At 35.2% G+C, this 19,197-nt stretch overlaps 1 long non-coding RNA gene across 1 annotated transcript; it reads right to left on the bottom strand.

Annotated features, from left to right (window-relative positions):
- Window positions 1–910: 910 nt before the first annotated feature.
- On the bottom strand, window positions 911–2,576 carry LOC113333954. The gene is made up of 4 exons (XR_003352458.1): window positions 2,486–2,576; window positions 2,315–2,397; window positions 1,472–1,568; window positions 911–1,074 (listed from the first exon to the last, which is right to left on the bottom strand). It is a non-coding gene; the product is annotated as an uncharacterized LOC113333954 (long non-coding RNA).
- Between the last annotated feature and the right edge of the window lie 16,621 nt (window positions 2,577–19,197).

The following is a 19,197-nucleotide window of genomic DNA, read 5'->3' as shown; positions in this document are numbered from 1 at the left end:
TTGAAGTGCTTCCACATTCCACTTGTACCATTCTTTCCAGTATGAGCCTTTATCACCTTCTTGCAGTAATTGCATGCAGCATCTTGAACATTTAACCTCTTGAAATAATTCCAAACGTTAGAAGTTATCTTACTACCACCCGTTTGAGTAGAAGTAGCTTCTACATCTACTGCTGCTGTCTCTGGATGTGCTGCTTCATTTGTTGGTTGCATTGAGGATCCAACAACTGTATCTGTGGCAGTGGTAGGTGTAGGAGTAGCTGTTTCATGAGCTTGACTTGATGCATCCATGCCAGCTTATGACTGAAATGAAACAAGAAATGAAACAAGAAATGAAATGAAATGAAACAAGAAATGAAATGAAACAAGAAATGAAATAAGAACTCAACTGAAGCATAAATGCATAAAGCATAACTGCACAAAATGAAGACCTTAAAGGAAATAAAGACATTGTATCATACATATAAAAGTTCATGAATATTAAAAACATTGTTCTAAGCATAAGTGCATAACTGCATAAGTTCTAAGCATAATTTCATTAAGCATAAGCATAACTGCATAACTGCATAAGTTACAACTTCTAAGCATTCCACAAGGCAGAAGTTCCATTTCTGGACATGTTAGCCCTATAAGTCCTTCCAAAGTAATTGCAAGAAATGAAATGAAATGAAACAAGAAATGAAATAAGAACTCAACTGAAGCATAAATGCATAAAGCATAACTGCATAAAATGAAGACCTCAAAGGAAATAAAGACATTGTATCATACTTCATACATATAAAAGTTCATAAATATTAAAAACATTGTTCTAAGCATAACTGCATAAGCATAAGTGCATAACTGCATAAGTTCTAACTTCTAAGCATAATTTCATTAAGCATAAGCATAACTGCATAACTGCATAAGTTACAACTTCTAAGCATTATTGCAACTTCTAAGCATTCCACAAGGCAGAAGTTCCATTTCTGGACATGTTAGCCCTATAAGTCCTTCCACAGTAATTGCAAGAGGGTTCTTCAACATTTCTCCGAGTGAAATGACGCCATATTTCCATCACTGACAAAGTTGGCACTTCCTGTATTTGAGCTCAGTGAATAAGACATAATACATGTGAACAGTGAACTAGTACATGAAATTTAACTATCTTCAATCCTTAAAGTGGACTAGTACATGAATAAGAAGAAGAAAACATGTAATCTAGTAAACAGTGAACAATCATTTATAGTGCTTCAATCATTTACTGTGAACTAGTACATGTGAACATTTAAAGTTTAGTAATTTGTGAAATCTGTTTAACATGTGCTTCTAGTACTTGTGTGACATGCAGTTAAGAAATAACATAAAGTTCAGTAATCAGAAAGAGGCTATGTACAATGCGTTCCATAAAATTCTTTAGTCAATGATTCCCATTCTATAGAAGAAGATAAAAATGTTCTACTGTTATGAAATTGTAAAGTTCAGGATTTTTCTACCTTGTGCAATTGATGCAGTCCTGCGGCTCCTGCCTTTGATAATGTACCTTGATTTTACTTGTCAGGCAATTGCTCTCAATTGGTCTCAATCTTTGGCCTGTAGAGTGGGGTAATGTAGCTTATGATCGGCAAAATCTGGCAACTCATTGCTTATAAATTGCCACTCTTAACAATGACTGACCCAATCTTATACAGTCAATTAAAAACTCGTATAGGAACACTAAATTTGGTGGTTAAGCTCAAAATTATAAAAAGATGCATTGAAATTGTATGATAAAATGCATGTTCTACTTCGATTTCCCAGAATTAATATTAAAAGCTAATGAAACACAATTAGCCAGGAATTCAACAAACCCAAAATAGAGACACGGAAACAAAAGGCAAGAATACTTACAGAGGTAAGAGTGGGCTACACAAGGTTCTGTGAACTGGTTATCTAATTACTTGTTAAAATCCATACAAATACCTCTGGAAGTGAACAATTTAGATTTCTATTTCAAGTATGATTCATAATAACTGTTCAAAAACATTCATCAATAGCCTTTAAACTAACTCAATCAAAAGAATGGTAAACTAAATACTCAGAGTCAAATTCAACACCCATGTTAACATTTTATCAGCATTCACAAAACTAAAAAACAACTATTAGTCTATTACAGAAATTTTTAGGTAACCCTAGCTTTAGAATAGCATTTCCATCTTCACGGCTAAACTACTGCTCATGAATCAAAGATCTAAAAGCAAAAAAAATCATCCAAAAATGTGACAGAACACTAAAAGCCTAGATTTAGTTTCAGAAGTGTAAAAGAAACAACATCCATATGAAGAAGAAAAAGATCTTACGGTGATTGCAGTGAATCCTTTAAGCCGCTACTCGCTATGAAGGTTTGGTGGGAGATGAAGAAAATCCTTTAAGCCGCTACTCGCTAGAGAAAACAAAAATCCGTTAATCTCAATCACAGATTCACAGACATGCATACAAAAATTAAAATCAAAAAATTAAAAATTAGTTACCACCGGAATTGTTCTTCTAATTTTCTTCACACCGGAATTAAAAACGAAGAGACAGACGAAGTAATACGGTTTGAACTTTTAATCGTTTGATTGAAGGTTAACAGAGAAGATGAAGATCAGAAGAAGGGGAGAATTTCTTCTCCTTCTCAGAGAGAAGTACTGAGAAGAGACGAGAAAAAATTAAGGGAACTGAAACCCTAAGAATTTCTTCTCCTTCTCACAGTGAGCTTATATACCCCCTATTAATCCAATGGCTGAGACAGATCCCTTATCCCCTAAATCTAACGGTCAGAATTATTCGGGACTTCGTCCGGTACGGGACGGTTCATGTGTTGGACCGTGTACCTGTACCCCCAGAGCTCGGTTCCTATTTTTGGGACCGGTACTTGTACCTTGTACCTCGGTTCGGTCCAAAATCAGGTACGGTTCCATCGGTTCCGGTTCGGTCCGTCGGTCCGGCTCGGTTCCTGTGCACCCTTAGTTTTGCCCTCCCTGATGCAAGGGTAGTCTTGTAAGTTTTGTTACATTTTGAGTTCTTAATAAAATTTTGAGTATTATCAAGCAAAAAAAAAAAAGAGACAATGATAGATGTTCTAGTTTTAAACGTATAACTGCTAATTGTTTGTTGATGTTCCCTGGCGACCCGACTGGTATAATATATTTCAACCCGAGAGCTAAAGCAAGCTTAAAATGCTCCAATTCTGCATTAGCCAACTTTAAGGAATTCTCTTGCATTTGCAGCTTCACCAGCCTTTCGCTTGTAAACGTCCAAGCATTCCTGGTCTATTTGATGCAACATCTTTTTGTGTTTGTCTTCTCCCATATCATCCTCATGCCATATTTCTTCAATCGCTTCATTAAAGTCTTGCAAGTGGTGTCTTCCCAAAATGCGTTATTAGAATCAGCAATTACTATTTTGAACAACGAAAGCCACTCTCTTTGTTGTTTTTCATGAAGCCATAAGAGGATGTATATTAGTATTATGCCTGCTTTAAAGATTCTTAACATAATTGATGATCCGTGTACCTTTTTTAGTTAGCATTTGGCGAGTGGCATCTGCAGCGGTTTGAACACGCATTCTTGGCATCAGCAGCTCTTTCTTATTGCCTTTCCTGTAATTCCACATAACATTCAGACATTTGTTACAATTTTCTGACGAAAAAATGTAGGTTGCCCCATATAAGCACGAAAGCATAGCTTCTTTCCACTTCAAAAATTATTCAACCAGGCCTGCGAAATCAAATAAGTGGAAAGAAACTATTTCATGCATGCTGGAATAGTTCAGTGATTTATGCACCCTGAATTGGTTTTCCAAAACTACTCTTGAATGTATAGCTCTTTCACGGAGAACTGGGGATAAATATCAGACTTCAATCATTTTCTCATCCACACATCTTGTCCATATAGCCCCTATAATTTGACTACAATATCTTACTCTCATTGTTTCAATGATGGATTTAGTCATCCAAAAAACTAGTTAACATCTGAAGGTAAACTGTCAACATTAGTTAAAAATAAGCACAACACTGTATCAGAAGTACCTTTCTTGTCTTGGCAACAGCCACTGCAGCAAGTGACACGCTGAGTAAATAGATAGTCGCATTGTTATGCCAGTAGAGTTGATAAACAAGGTCAATGTGATTTTCAGTCTTTTGCTATTTCGCCTCAATTCCTCCTCCGCACCTGACGCCATGTCCATAAACTCCAACAAAGCATCTAAAACCCTGAAGACGTTTGAAAGTAAGGCTGAGCATATAAGACCTTCAAATACAGGAATTTTATGCGAGATCCCAGGAAACAAAACATTATGGCTGCTCTCATCCAAATAACTAACTAATCAAATACATTGTGCCTACTTTCATTCAGATAACTAATCTGTTTGAGCATATAAGTAAATGCATTGCATATTCAGTTGAAGCAAATATCTTGAATAAAACTTAAAACTTGAATCTTACACTGACCACCATTACTGGAGTCAAATAATAATACAAGTAAAACTAGAATAGTACCAGGACTACCATTACAGGAGTCGAGCAATAATACAATACAAACTAACCAAAAATACAGATATTCACCGAGTTTCTGTTTCTTCCCCTGATCACATATCCCATACCAATATTTTTGTCAAGAGCACAATTAAAATCATCATAACAATTAAATTTACTAGTTTCAGCTCCTTCAGGAATGAAAGTTCTTAGAGAAACCATGTTGTTTACTTGAGAGCGCAGCTGATAATCCATGTCCCTGGGATAAATATCATGGCGGCCTGAGGCTATGAAGCACAGATACTTCAAAATTGATGACGTATCCGTATCAGCACCGTATCAGTATCAGATACTTGGGAATACCTGGGGATATGAATCAGATACTCCATTTAAAGTGTCACCTTTTTTTTAATTACAAAAAGGATAGGGGATACTATGGGATACCTCTCAGATACTCTATGAGGGGATACTTCCTATAATCTAACATTTTTTTTATACAAAGTCTATATATTTATAAATTTATACATAAAATTTAAATATTTATAGATATTTGTACTCATGAACATATAGAATAATTATATCTAAACCTAATAACTTATTGACTATCAAGAAAAAAGGCTTGGTATTTATTTTCATGGTGCTTCAAAAAAAAACGGTGTTAGAAAAATCTAGCTTTACGGCTTATTAGGTAGTCATGTTCTTCATGTTGTTTAGAGGAAAATCGGAGTACATATGTTTTTATCCATTCAATTAACATAAGTAAGACTAAAACTCAAAATGCTGAAAAATTGATGTTTGCTCACTTTAATATTCAAAATAGTATATATTGGATTTTTTATTTTATGATTTTTTTGTATAAAGAATTATTATCATATTAAATATTTTTTAATAAATACACGTATCTCACTATATCCCGTATCCCAATTTTATGAAAAATTGACGAATCCCCATATCAGTATCACCGTATCAGTATCCCCGTATCATAGGCATGAGGGAATCAAACGAGAACCGTAGCGGGCGACCATTACAACATCTAGATCTTTCGTTCGCAAATTGTACAATAGAAGATCGTCCCCAGTAAACCAAGACAATATCACTTGATCGGAAAAACCCAGCACACGCGTAGGAGGGGTAGCAACAGTTGTAGAAGTGCCAAAGAAACAACAGAAGGGACCTGGTAGTAAATCTTCTGGACACTTAATTTGAACATCAAAAGTCTCCTCTTTGATCCATACTTGCTTGACCTTGTCCTTTAATATATACATATGAACCTTGCAACAGCAACAGCAAAAACTACTCTGAGCAACACAACGATGTCCTATATGATCACTGTTGCTCACCATTATCCTCTCAGAACGTGCAATACATGGATATCCTTTGAATTCCAGAAAATGATCGACTGCTAGGTATTGATGGTGCTGATTCATTGTTGCTGTCGTCGTCGCAGGCGGCGGATACGTGTACATTCAGTTGGGAATCGAATGAACTGAATCTTCTCGCTGTGGAGGTCAAACAAGAGAAGCATTTCGGTCCTGCTATTATTACGAACCTTGTTAGTTACCCTCTAAAAAAGATCACTTCCGCAAAGGGTGGGTTTTCTAGTCAAAACTTTAGTTGCCATTCGGCTGCGAAAAGGAGGAGAACCAGGTGGTGATGAGATTTCAGCAGTAGTAGTAATCATCTTTCTCCATGAATCAGTTCCCAATGTAAAGACCATGCACACAAACTCGGCCCTGGTTTCTGACGTAAAAATAACAACAGCCTTGTATTCCTGCGACAATGGATCAAAACCAAAACCACTACACGAGTAAAGGCACCCAGTAGGAGTTGCATAGTAGAAACCAAATTGTTCAGCCGTAATCGGATTAATGACCATTAGAACACCCCGTTTATAGGGTTTGTCCGCTCGTCTAACACCATTGCTATGACCTACTGTTTCCATTGTGCCTTGAACATTTAAGATAGTCATGCATGCAACATCACAAATAACATTGTCTACCTCTTTGACCCTGAAATAATAAGCGTTTTTGGTATCTACGCATACATTATAGAGATCTAAAAATAGACTCGGTTTATTTTGATTTTGAACAAAGTGCGAGGTAGCAAATCTTGAATTGTTATAAATTGTGTTGTACCAGAACTTACTCGTGCAACTGCAGTTGATTAGTTCCCGAGCTTCTAATCTCGTCAGAATACCTTCGATCAAATCCACAGGAAGATCTTTACATTGAGAGGGAAGGAGAGATTGATAATAATTGATTTTTCCTCCAACCAATCTTTCCCTGTCATTCACCTCCGTTTCATCAATTTTTTTTCCAAATTTCACAGTTAATCTTTCTTTCATGTTCTCTTCTTTTTTTCCATCATCAATTTCATTTCTACATATCACAATTGCTTTTTCTAAACCAATTTGTTTACCTTTTTTCACAATAGCTCTATCCTTCTGTTCTTCTTCTTCATCAATTTCAGTTCTGCATCTCAGAATCGCTCTTTCTTCATCAATTTCAATAGCTCTTACTCCATCAAGTTGTTTCCTTTTTTTCAAAACAGCTCTTTCCTTGTGCTGTTCTTCTTCATCATCAATTGCATTTATGCATTTCACAATTGATACTGCTCCATCGGGTTGATATCTTTTCTCGAAAATCATTCTCAATTTCACCATAACTTATAATATAAATATAAATTAAAACAAAATCAAAAAGATTAGAACATTTGATAGGGGGGAGACAAAAGATCGCAGATCGGATTTGTAATTCCTGAAAGAAAAATCTCGACTTATCTTTGAACCTGTTTATACACCCGAAAAGAAAATACTTATCCCTAAAAAGACCAACTAGGGTTTCTTTCCTTGGAAAACTATTGGGAACCCCCTCCAAAACATGTTTCTATACAAAAAAAAATACTATATAACGGAATAAACTCCATAACTGAATAAAAAAATTTTGGCCCCAACTAGGCTTAATCTTTATAATATTTATCTCTATATAAAAATAAACTCCATATAAGAATAATTTTACATGGTCCCAATAATATTCTGAAACAGAGATTTTAGTGTACACTTAAACAACCTGGGCTTCCCCGCCTTCTCGATGATTATAAGTGGCTCGGTGGATGCACGCACGCACGCTCTGCCTACTTAAATACCCGACCTGTCCAGTAGCATGTTTAATTGCTGGGGGTGTATAGTTGTCCGCCCCACCCAACTACCCATCCACGTGAAGCCGAGTTTGGTTATGTCGTGTGTTTTGGAATGTGTTTTACTGTTGTGCGTTGTTGTGTAGTACGGTGAAAATAAAACGACATGATATTTAATAAATTACTAGAGTTATACCTGTCTTACGTACTTGACAAATCTTTTTCTTTTAACTTGGTGTGCCCTGGATTTTTCAGCGCATTGTGGCGGTGTACTTTTTATTTAATGCACGTCGGGGCTTCGTCTCGCCCCGTGCCGATGCGTTTTTTGTTTGATATGCCGGGAATACACTAAATAAGAGTCTTTCCAATGGAATGTATGTGAAGATAAAATGTATAAGTCCACATAGGATAGACATTCATTGTCCCTAAAATTCTTCTCCAACTTCAACTTCTTAAATCAATGTGAAGATGATATGGTTTAACTTTTGTTAGACATTGTCAAGCTATCATAGTAAGCTTTTGTTTACCTAAATAAATTCTAATATATTAAATAACCATTTTTACCTCTAAATAAATTCTAATATATTAAATCAACACTTAATTCATTTTTAGCTCTAATAAAATCTAAAAATAAAATGTACATTAAATCCATAAAAAGTCACAAACAAATGAAACAACACCACTGGAGATGAACTATTTTTCTTCCCTAAACTTAAGGAAAAATTGGAATGAGGATGTCTTGTTTGTGTTGCCACCTATGAAATACACACAACCACCATTGGCAAAGCTCTAAGAGCGGATTTTATTTATTTTTCCTTTTAATTTCGCATAAAATATGTATGAAATATGTGGGTTTTTCTTTTCTTTCCATTTATGTTTATTAGTTTGGAAAAAAGAGCCCTAATATAGTAGGTACTCAACTTCTGGATTGAATTTGGTCTTCCATAAATTCTAAACACGGTAAGTTAAGTTTTCCTTTTGAGTTTGTATTTTCAAACCAATCATCGATGCCAATTGTCCTCACCAAAACTCTAGTTTCACAAAAGCCACAAAAAGCTTATTTCGGCCAATATGAAGTGAGGGTTCCTCACCGTTCAACGTGGGAGCTTTATTTGTCTAGGATTTTAAATCTTTAAATAAATAATTTAAATAACTATATAAAATTAACAAACTAAAGATTCTGTTTGGTAAATTGGTATTTGAAGATTTTGTTTGTTAAATTGGTATTTTAGAGTGTTGGTGATGTACTTAATGACAAAAATAGACATATTAAATTATATTTTCAATTCTAATATATTTAATAAAATATATGTAATATTTATTTTATTCATTTTTTATAATTATTGATATTATTTAATAAAGAATTTTATGATTATGGTTTTCTTCATAAAAAATGTTGTTTTTGCAATTATTATTACATTATTATTTCAAAAGAAAAAGACGGGTAGCTAGCTCAGCTGGTCATCCTCGTTCCTCAAAAGTTCGATGCTTTCCAGAGGATCCCGGGTTCGAGTCTCTGATGGCGCAGAACTCCAGAATTTTACATAGAAGTAGAGTTAGCTTGTCTCCCATACGACATAATCAACCACATGCCTAGAAGTCTTAATAGGACTTATATATCCCTTATACCTAAATGTAAAAGTCCTAAAATTCCAGCTGAATTTAGACTAATTGGTCTATGTAATGCCTCTTATAAGATTGTTTCAAAGATTTTAGCCAATAGAATTAAGCCTCTTATTAAAAAAATGGTATCTCCTTATCAGGCTACCTTTGTACCAGGAAGAGCCATCCATGACAGTATTATAATTGCTCATGAAATTATTCATTCAATGAAACAAAAAGAAGGTTTCAGTGGTACAATGGCTCTCAAACTTGATCTGTCAAAATCTTTTGACAGACTTGAATGGAATTTTCTCAATAAAGTTCTTGAAACTTTTGGCTTTAAATCTGAATTTTTTAATCTTATTATGCAGTGTGTTTCTACTACTAGTATAAATGTTTTGTTGAATGGCTTTCCCTGTGATCAATTTGAACCTACTATACGGATAAGATAAAGGGATCCTTTATCCCTTTATCATTTTATTCTTGCAATGCAATTCCTTTATAGATCTATGCTTGCTGCTGAAATAAAAAAAATATTGTGGGTGTTACAGTTTCTAGGAAAGCTCCTCCTATTACTCATTTAATTTTTGCTAATGATATCTTGATTTTTGGTCAAGTCAATATGCAGCATGTTAACAATATATTGCAGATCATTCAATATTTTGGTAACCTTTCAGGTCAGATGCTCAATTTTCATAAGTCTTGTGTTTATTTTAGCAACAATTTAACTCCTGGTACTTGTAATACTCTTGCTAATGCTCTTAATATGTCTCTAGTAACTTATTCATAGAAACATCTTGGTGCTCCTTTGTTAATTGGGCATTCTAAGATGAAATCTTTTGATCTTATAGCTCAATCCTTTGAAGCTAGACTTAAAAATTATATAGGTACCACTCTTAATCAAGAAGGTAGATATACTTTGATTAAATCTGTGTTGAACTCTTTGCCTACTTATCAAATTGGTTGTTTTAAAATTCCAACCACTTTAATTAGGAACACATGATTCTTTGCAGTTGAACTTTTGGTGGGGTCATAAAACAGGTAAAGGTATTAAATTTATATCTTGGGACAATATAAACAAATCTAAGGATTTAGGTGGACTTGGTTTTAGATACCTATTACTTTTAATATTGCTCTTATATGTAAATTAGTATGGAAAATCATTAGTGATCAGGACGAACTATGGGTTCAAATTCTGAGAGCAAAGTACTTTCATAGTTGCAGTATTTTACATTTACAGAAACTGAATGAATCCTACTCTTGGATATGGAGAGGTATTTACAGATGCATAGAAATCATTAAGAATAACAATATTTGGGTAGTTAGATGTGGAACTAGGATTAATATTTGTATGGATAATTGGGTCATAGGATTGGGGAATCCACATGTTTCTGCTGAGGGTTTAGTTAACGTTATCTCTTATACTTATGTATCTGATCTTTTTCATGAAGGTACTAGGAATTGGATTAATGTGTGTCTTATTCATTATCTTTTTGAACCTATTAGTGCTAATAAAATCCTAGATATGAATGTCCCTGTTATGGTAATTGATACACTAATTTGGTTGCCTGACAAGAAAGATGTGTTCTCTGTTAAAAGTGTGTATAATGTTATGACAAGACAATCTCAAGTTGTTACTAGTACTTCAACAAGTCTGGAAAACTTTGTGGAAGGTTAAACTTCCTCATAAAGTCAAGTTGTTTATTTGGAGATGTGTTAAATACATTGTTCCAACTAGGGATAAACTATCTAGGTACAAAAGTGGTATTGACACTCACTGTAGTTTGTGTGGATATCCTAGTGAATCCAATGACCATATTTTTCTCAATTGTCCATATGGCAAGTCTATTTGGTTATCATTAAGCATTAATGTGGGTAATATTTTGTCTTAGCATGGCTCTTTCAGAAATTGGGTTATTTCTTGGTTCCATACAAGTAGTAATTTGAATTTTGGTACAATCGTGTTTGTCCCTCCGGAAATTCCTATCCTAGGTTGGATTATCAAGAAAATACAATAAAAATATGTTTGTCTCACTCCAATCCTAATCTTGAACAGGAATTACTAAATCTTCCTTGATTTTAGGAACCCAAAAAAGTAAGGTTATGGTATTCTCCAAAATAGCTAGGATACCAATATCCTTACCTAGGTTAGACGGTTATATAGGTAGTTATTTTAATTTTTCAATTTTTTTGATTAATTTTTGATTGATTTTTATATTTTTATATTTTCCTGTATATGAATTTTTCTTAATATAGAACTATTTTGTAAAAATATGTGGTTAGAGTATGGTGAGACAAACATAATATGTAATAAACATGTGATGGACACAATGGAAGGACAAACAACGTCTTTACTAATACATCTTATGATAACTCTAGTCAAGGTAGAGAAAAAGTTTCCCTAACTAAGTTTTATGTAGTCAAACTTCCTAAACAGGGATTTCAAGGGAGAACTTAAATAAACTTCTTATGGTTTCTATTTGGTCAATTTGGAATGACAGATGCTCCAAAATTTTTCAGAATCATAATCTAAACAGGGTTATGACTCTTGATAACATAAAAAAGATGGTTTATTTTGTTCCTATTCACTCTGTAACTTCTACTATTCATTTACAAATTCACAAAATATCTGAAAATCAATATAGGTATAGAACTGATAATTAGAGATTTTACAGGTCACTGCCTTGGTGTGCAAGGGAAATACATTGATGGAGGAATGAAGCAAGGAATTGAGGTTGAGGAACTGGAATGCAGAGATATGATGACAACAGTTTCTCTGGCGGTTTCAAGAAGTCTTAGTCATGTATTTTTTGAATCTGATAGTGAAGTCTTGGTTAAGTCCATTAATAAAAAAGTTCCATGTGTTCATTGGATGAACCAAGGTTTAGTTTTAGACATTAAGTATCTGTTGAATAAAATTGAACATTGGAAATGTATCTCAGTAGGAGAGATTCCAATGCAGTGGCTGACAAAGTTGCCAAGAAAGCTAAGATCTTAAAAGTAGATTTTGAGTTCTTTGACGAGTTTCCTCCAGATATTCAAGGTTGGATTACTCAAGAGTATGCTGCAAACTCTATTTAAGATCAATGAAATCTCTTTTGGAATAATAAAAAAAAGCTCGCTGATAAGCTAGCATGGCAACATGTTCAACTAATATAGTAGCACGATATTGGAGCTTAGCTTGTTAGGCTTCCAACTAGTTTCTTGTAATAATACTATTTATCCAACAAAAAATAAATAACAAAATAGAGAAACAAAATAGGAATCCACAATTGGGGGTACTTTCAATTATATGAGAACGAACTTTGGCTAAGGGGGCATTTTGTTTTATGAGATAAAATGTCAATACTACCCTTCACCCTAATAAAAATTAAAAAAAAAACAAGATCATTGTAAATTTAGTATCCCCCTCAATGTACCTCTTCTTCTTCTCCTCTCATACAATACACAATCATATTGAGAAAAATCACAAACAATCCGCATGCGAGTAAAAAAATCCTCCCAAACTAAAAATGCATGTAAATTGTTTAAAACTTGCAGTCATAAAATTAAAGAAGCTAAATTGAGTTGATATGATAGGAATTGTTGAAAAAGAGGGGGTCTAACAACACCACCCAATATTTCGCTTAGAAATCTGTATGGACAAACTCGAATATACTTTTAAGAGAATCAACAAGACTCAATCAATTAAAAGTATATCAACGAGTTTATATCTTTCTTCTTGATTTGATTTACTCAAGCAAGAACTACGAGTTATAATCAAATATAAGGAATAACTTGGATGGTACTGGTGGGCCCGGAAAAGGGTGTAAATATGAAGAGCAATGAAACGGGCCTACAGTAATACCGCAAGTGCACGGTCGTCAGTTGTAGCTCGTGCAAGTACGGGTCGATCCACAGAGACTGGGTGTGTTTGGAGTGTGTAGCTATTTTGGGCTTCTAAGTTGCTATTGGGCTTTGGTAACTTCTAGGCACAGTGGGCTTGGCTTTGGTTTTGAAGTGCACTGGGCTCTTGATTGAGTTTGTGCTTTGGCCTTATTCTATAAGAATGAACTGGGTTTGGGCCTTTGGACTACAGATGGACTGAACTGAGCCTTGGGCACCCTAACAGTGATCTGGGCTTTTGCTTCACCCTAGCAATGAGCTGGGCTTTTGGCCTTAACCTAACAGTCTACAATGACAAAGAAACAGAGAACAAACCAGGAAGGACAAAAAAACAATGGCAAAGAAAGAACAGTGAAGGTAAAGAAACAGTAGTGAAGAGTAACAAAGATATAGTGTATCAAAGAGTGACAGTGAAATGAAAACAGAAAAGAAACAGAGAAAGAAAACAGATGAAGTGAATAAGAAAACAGTGAGACAAAAACACTAAAGTGACAGTGGTAAAGACAATGAAACAATGGAAGCATATACAATGGCAGTGAAATGGTGATTGTTAACAGTGGCAAAGTGCCAACGAAGCAAAGTAAGTTACAAAAGAAAGTGGTAAAAGAAAGGTGGCAGTGAAGATGATGTGAAGCAATGGTATTGAAGTAAACCAAGGCTATGAGCCAAGGGCAGAGAGGAGGTTGCAGTTGTGGCTAAGCTAAGGCTTAGAATCCACCTTGTGTCCTAGCTAAACAATGCAAAAACTTAAGCATCCAACTAGAATGGGAAGAGAATCAGCTTGCTCACTGATTTGCCCCTAGCATTGACTGTCTTTTGAAAGCACAGTCAATCACAGGCATATCAGAGCACCAACTTCTTCCCATTACTCAAGCAAAACAGGTCTTCCTAGCAATTCATCATTCATTAGTGCACTAAGGTTTCATCTGAGCCTCAACAGTGAACTCAGAACATAATTAACACTACAATGGAACTAAACATGATTAACAGGAACAACACACATTTAAACTACAATGGCAAAACAGTAACACACATTTAAACAACACATTTAAACAACACACATTAACAGGAACAACACACATTTAACAGGAACAACATAACATTTAAACTACTAAACAGTGAATGAAAATTGCAAAACAAGAACCCTAAAAATTAACAGTGAAATTAAATTAACATTGAGAATTAAATTAACCCAATTAGGGGGTATCTCGGCTAACCAAGAACACCCTTTAACATCCTACATCACTTCCCTTTTATAGCTTATAACAAATTACAAAATTTCACCAAACCCTAAATTGCAAACCCTAACTTTTGGGGAAAATCAAATTCGACATACCCATGTGTGAATTCTGCTCGACCCATGCCATGTTGATGTTCTACTGCTCCACCTCTAGCTCTTGTTGCGCTGTTGGCCTAGCCCTAGACGTCTGTGAACCCTAGCTTCTCTCACTGTCGAGTTTGCAGCATCAGGACTCGATGCTACAGACGAGAAAGGGAGAGACAAGGGTGGTGATTGACTCCTGAGTTTGTCGGGGGAAGGTGGTAGTGGTGGTGTTCGAGGTGGAGATGGAAGAGATGGTGGTGATGGAGTTGCAGAGCTCTGCAAATTTTTGGGAAGAAGGGGAAGAACTCGATGGAAATGGGATTAGGGTCTGTTTGTTTGGGGTGTAGGTGTTCGGTTGCTAGGGTGTGAAGCAGGTTCAGCGGAGTTTGATGATCTGCGACAAGGAGCGATGGATGGGAAGATGGTAGGTGGATCCAACGGCGATACGGAGGTAAGCGTGGAGCGACCGTCGGATGAAGTGATGTAGCAAAACGGACGACCCAAGATGGAGATGGGCGTTGCGATGTAAAGCGGGGGCTTCGGAATTTGATGTGCGATGATGGAGCGACCGTAGGATGCTGAAATGCTTCGATCTGACGGCTGAAATCCGAGACGGGCTTGGATAGTGGAAATGTGTTTGAGTAAGGGTTTTGGGCCTTGGGTATGCCAAGCCCATATCTTCTTTAAGGACAATTATTCTTCTTCAAGCCCACTTCTAGCCTTTTGGTCTTGTGCACAACATTCTTCGCGGCTTCCTTGTGTAATTCCTCCCGGCTTTTCACTACTTTTCTGCTCTTTTCCGCTCTGCTATTCATCCAAACTTTATTTATTACCTAAAAATGCAAAATTAATTAAGAAAAGTATTTATTCTTGAAAACAATGAAAATACAGAATATGGGATAAAATGTAGAATTAATGCACAAAAGATGAGTTAAATGCCAAGAAAAATATATAGAAATATGCACTTTTTAGCACTCATCAGGTACCAAAGACCAATATCCAAGGATCGATCAATATCAATCAACAACCAAAGGTCGTATTTCCAATTGATTGATTCAAACGCACAACATGTATTATTTCAATTATATAAACAAATATAATGCGGAAATAGAAATAACACAGACACCAGAAGTTTTGTTAACGAGGAAACCACAAATGCAGAAAAACCCCGGGACCTAGTCCAGATTCAACACGCACTGTATTAAGCCGCTACAGACAATAGCCTACTCTAAGCTAACTTCGGACTGGACTGTATTTGAACCCCAATCAGTCTCCCACTGATCCAAGGTACATTTGTACTCCCTACGCCTCTGATACAAGAAGGATACTGGGCACTTGATTCCCTTAGCTGATCTCACCCACAACTAAGAGTTGCTACGACCCAAAGTCGAAGACTTGACAATAAACAAATCTGTCTCACACATACAAGTCTATCAAAGGATCAATCTGTCTCCCACATATAAACCCCAAAAGGTTTTGTTCCGTGATAATAATCAAGGTGAAAAGGAACCAATTGATAATCCGGTCTTATATTCCCGAAGAACAACCTAGAGTTATCAATCACCTCACAACAATCTTAATCGTATGGTAGTGAAACAAGATGTTTCGGAATCACAAACAATGAGACGAAGATGTTTGTGATTACTTTTTATATCTTGCCTATCGGATATATCAATCTCAAGACAATCAATCTGATTGTACTCGTACGATAGAAGATGCAAGATCAGATCACGCAACTACGATAAAAGTAGTATCGGTCTGGCTTCACAATCCCAATGAAGTCTTTAAGTCATTAACCTGGTTTTAGAAGAAGAAAACCAAATGTTAAAGGAGAACTGACTCTAGTATGCAAACTAGTATCACACGTAAGGTGTGGGGATTAGTTTTGCACAAATATTAGAGTTCCCCTTATATAGTCTTTCAAATCAGGGTTCGCATTTAAGTTACCTTGGTAACAAAGCAATCAATATCCACCGTTAGATGAAAACCTGATTTAGATTCAAGCTAATATTTCTCAACCGTTAGATCGAAAACTTAGCTTGTTACACAAACTTGACAATGCACGCTTTTAGGTTATTTAACCGTACCCAAAAGTATGCACTTGTTGGTTCAACAATAGTTAACCAAATGGTTATCCATATGAGTATTCCATATCAACCACGTTCTTCTTCACCATAACTATTTCAAATGATTTCAAATGAACTAGTTAGAGAGTTGTTCAATTGCAAGGAAATCTTATGTACTACACAAGACACAATTGAAGAAAAGATGATTTGATTCACTTGAATCAGTTCATGAACTTTTCTAGCCACGGTTTTCAAACTGCATTACTTAGTCTTTTTAAGTTTAAGTTCATAAATTATCTTCAGATATATAACCTTCTCAAGTTCGCAGACTAGGTTTGCGGACTTAAGTTACCGGGTTGAGTTTACAAACTCCAGAAGAAATTCTCGGGTATGAGAACTTCGCCGGTTCGCGGACTGAGTTCGTGGACTTAGCTTCACGCAAATAGTTTGTCAACTCCATCAGAAATTCTCGGGTTTGAGAACTTCGGCAGTTCGCGGACTTGGCTCACGCCATTCTTCCGGTTCTCTTGATCAACAAAGTTCGCAAACTTTAGTTCAAGGAATAGGACTTATACATAAATGTGTTTCCAGAACAATGCTTATGTCCACCATTGATTATGTAATCTAAACTCTCATTTCAATCATTAAAACATTCTTAGAGGACGTTATATAGTTGTTACATCATTTCTCGTCAAAGTAATTTCAAGATGATTGAAACATATCATGACTTTCGTCACATGGAAAAGATAAACTTGGTTAAAGAGAAAAGCTTGCCAACTCATATTTAGAGATATAGATAGGCGAGGCATATATACCTGGCTCGAAATACCAAATGTGTATAATCAAAGTCTATATATATAGCATACGACTTCTTGTCTCAAAGAGTAGGATATAGAGTAGATATACTTTTGAGTGATAGATAAGTTCAAGTATTCACATACCTTTTTGTCGAGAAGTTCCACTGGTTCCTTGAGTGGTTCTTCTACTTGTATGATGAATCTACATGAAGTCCTTGAGCACAACTACACTTTCTATCCTAGTCCGAGACTTAGCTATAATAGACTAGAAATCAAGACTTATAGTTTTGATCACTAACATTGACAAACGTGCTTGAGATAGCAATGCATGCGAGTTCGACCGATAAATGCTCTAACAATCTCCCCCTTTGTCAATTTTAGTGAAAAAACTATCAATACATATGGAATATAAAAAAGATAAAGACTTTAGTAGCTCCTATTCCATATGTCTAATCTTCAACATTCCTAGAAATCTTCGTCACTTCCAAGTACTCCAATGATTCCAAAGGTTGTAAGTTTAGTATCACCGTTGTTGAAGATCCTTAGCTATAACAATGAGAAAACATAGTTCTCGATCATTGTTATACAGTGTCATAGTATTATTACACAACATCAAAGTTCAATTGTATCACAACTTCAACAATAATACTATAGTGATATGTATCACTCCCCCTTAGTTAATACTTCATCTCACATGGAAACCACTCCCCCTTACACAATGATCCGAAAACCATATGTATTTGTAGTGTGAACTATTCTCCCCCTTTTTGTTAATAAAATTGGAAAAGGTACAAAAACGGGATCATAATGAAATTTCCGAGAGATACATTTCATGACAAAAGGAAACAATACATACCAACTAATTTAGATGCAATCATAAAGCAGAAGCTAAACACATTCATCAAGGAGTTTTAAGATACAAGATAACCCCTCTAAAATTCCACAGCCGCACACCCCTCAAGATATGACCATTAATCACAAGTTCAAAAGAACTCTCCCCATTTGATGTCATTCCCGAAGGAACAACAAGTGCGACCTTAATTTCGAAAGAAAAGAATTATTTTTTTCACCAGACTCAAAAAACCATGAGAATGAATTTCTAAATCCAAAAACTCAATCAAATTAATCACAAGTAAACCCATGATTAATTTAATCGGAATACGCAATAAAATTAAGCACAAAAAGTGATCAATTCAATTGATTATGCTCAACATAAGAGATCTAATGGAGACATGAAAATACTCAACTAGATTAATTACAAGAGAACCCATAATTAATCTAATTGAAATACACGACCAAACTAATCACAAAAGTAATCAATTTAATTGTCATTCGTTTTGCTCAACATAAGAAAACTTACCGAGCAATAACTAAATAACCAAACAAGATGATTAATTTAGTTCAATATGCTCGACATAACATATCTCACGGAACAACAACTAAGCTAAAATTAATCAACTTGGTTGAATAGTGCTCAACATAAGATACATTACGGAGCCTCGCAGTAATACATAAAATATCGATCAGGGATGATCAATACTGCGGAATACATAAGGATTCATTCTATTTTCCATCACTATTTGCATAACGATATTTAATAGACATAATCCTTGAAAACAAAAGATTTTAACCTATCTTCCATCAAATCTTTGACAATAGAGGCTTAAATTTTGTATTTGTCAAAAGTCCATTCATTCTTTTATCAATACGTGAATACCTATCATGAACCACTTTACCTTTGACAAAGTATGGGACAAACATAGTTCACGGACGTAAACACCAATATCCCATAAAAAAATTGCAATATAACAAATCATAAAGATTAATACTGCAAAACATCATCCTCCAAAAACTTTTAGAATTTAAACCAATAAATCTAAAAAAGAACAAGATGATGAAAAAATATTAGCTATGTGTA

Source organism: Papaver somniferum, unplaced genomic scaffold (genome assembly GCF_003573695.1).
Source record: "Papaver somniferum cultivar HN1 unplaced genomic scaffold, ASM357369v1 unplaced-scaffold_135, whole genome shotgun sequence".
Lineage (NCBI taxonomy): Eukaryota > Viridiplantae > Streptophyta > Magnoliopsida > Ranunculales > Papaveraceae > Papaver > Papaver somniferum.
The sequence above is the reverse complement of the archived record's forward strand: the minus strand, read 5'-3'. Positions and strand labels throughout refer to the sequence as shown.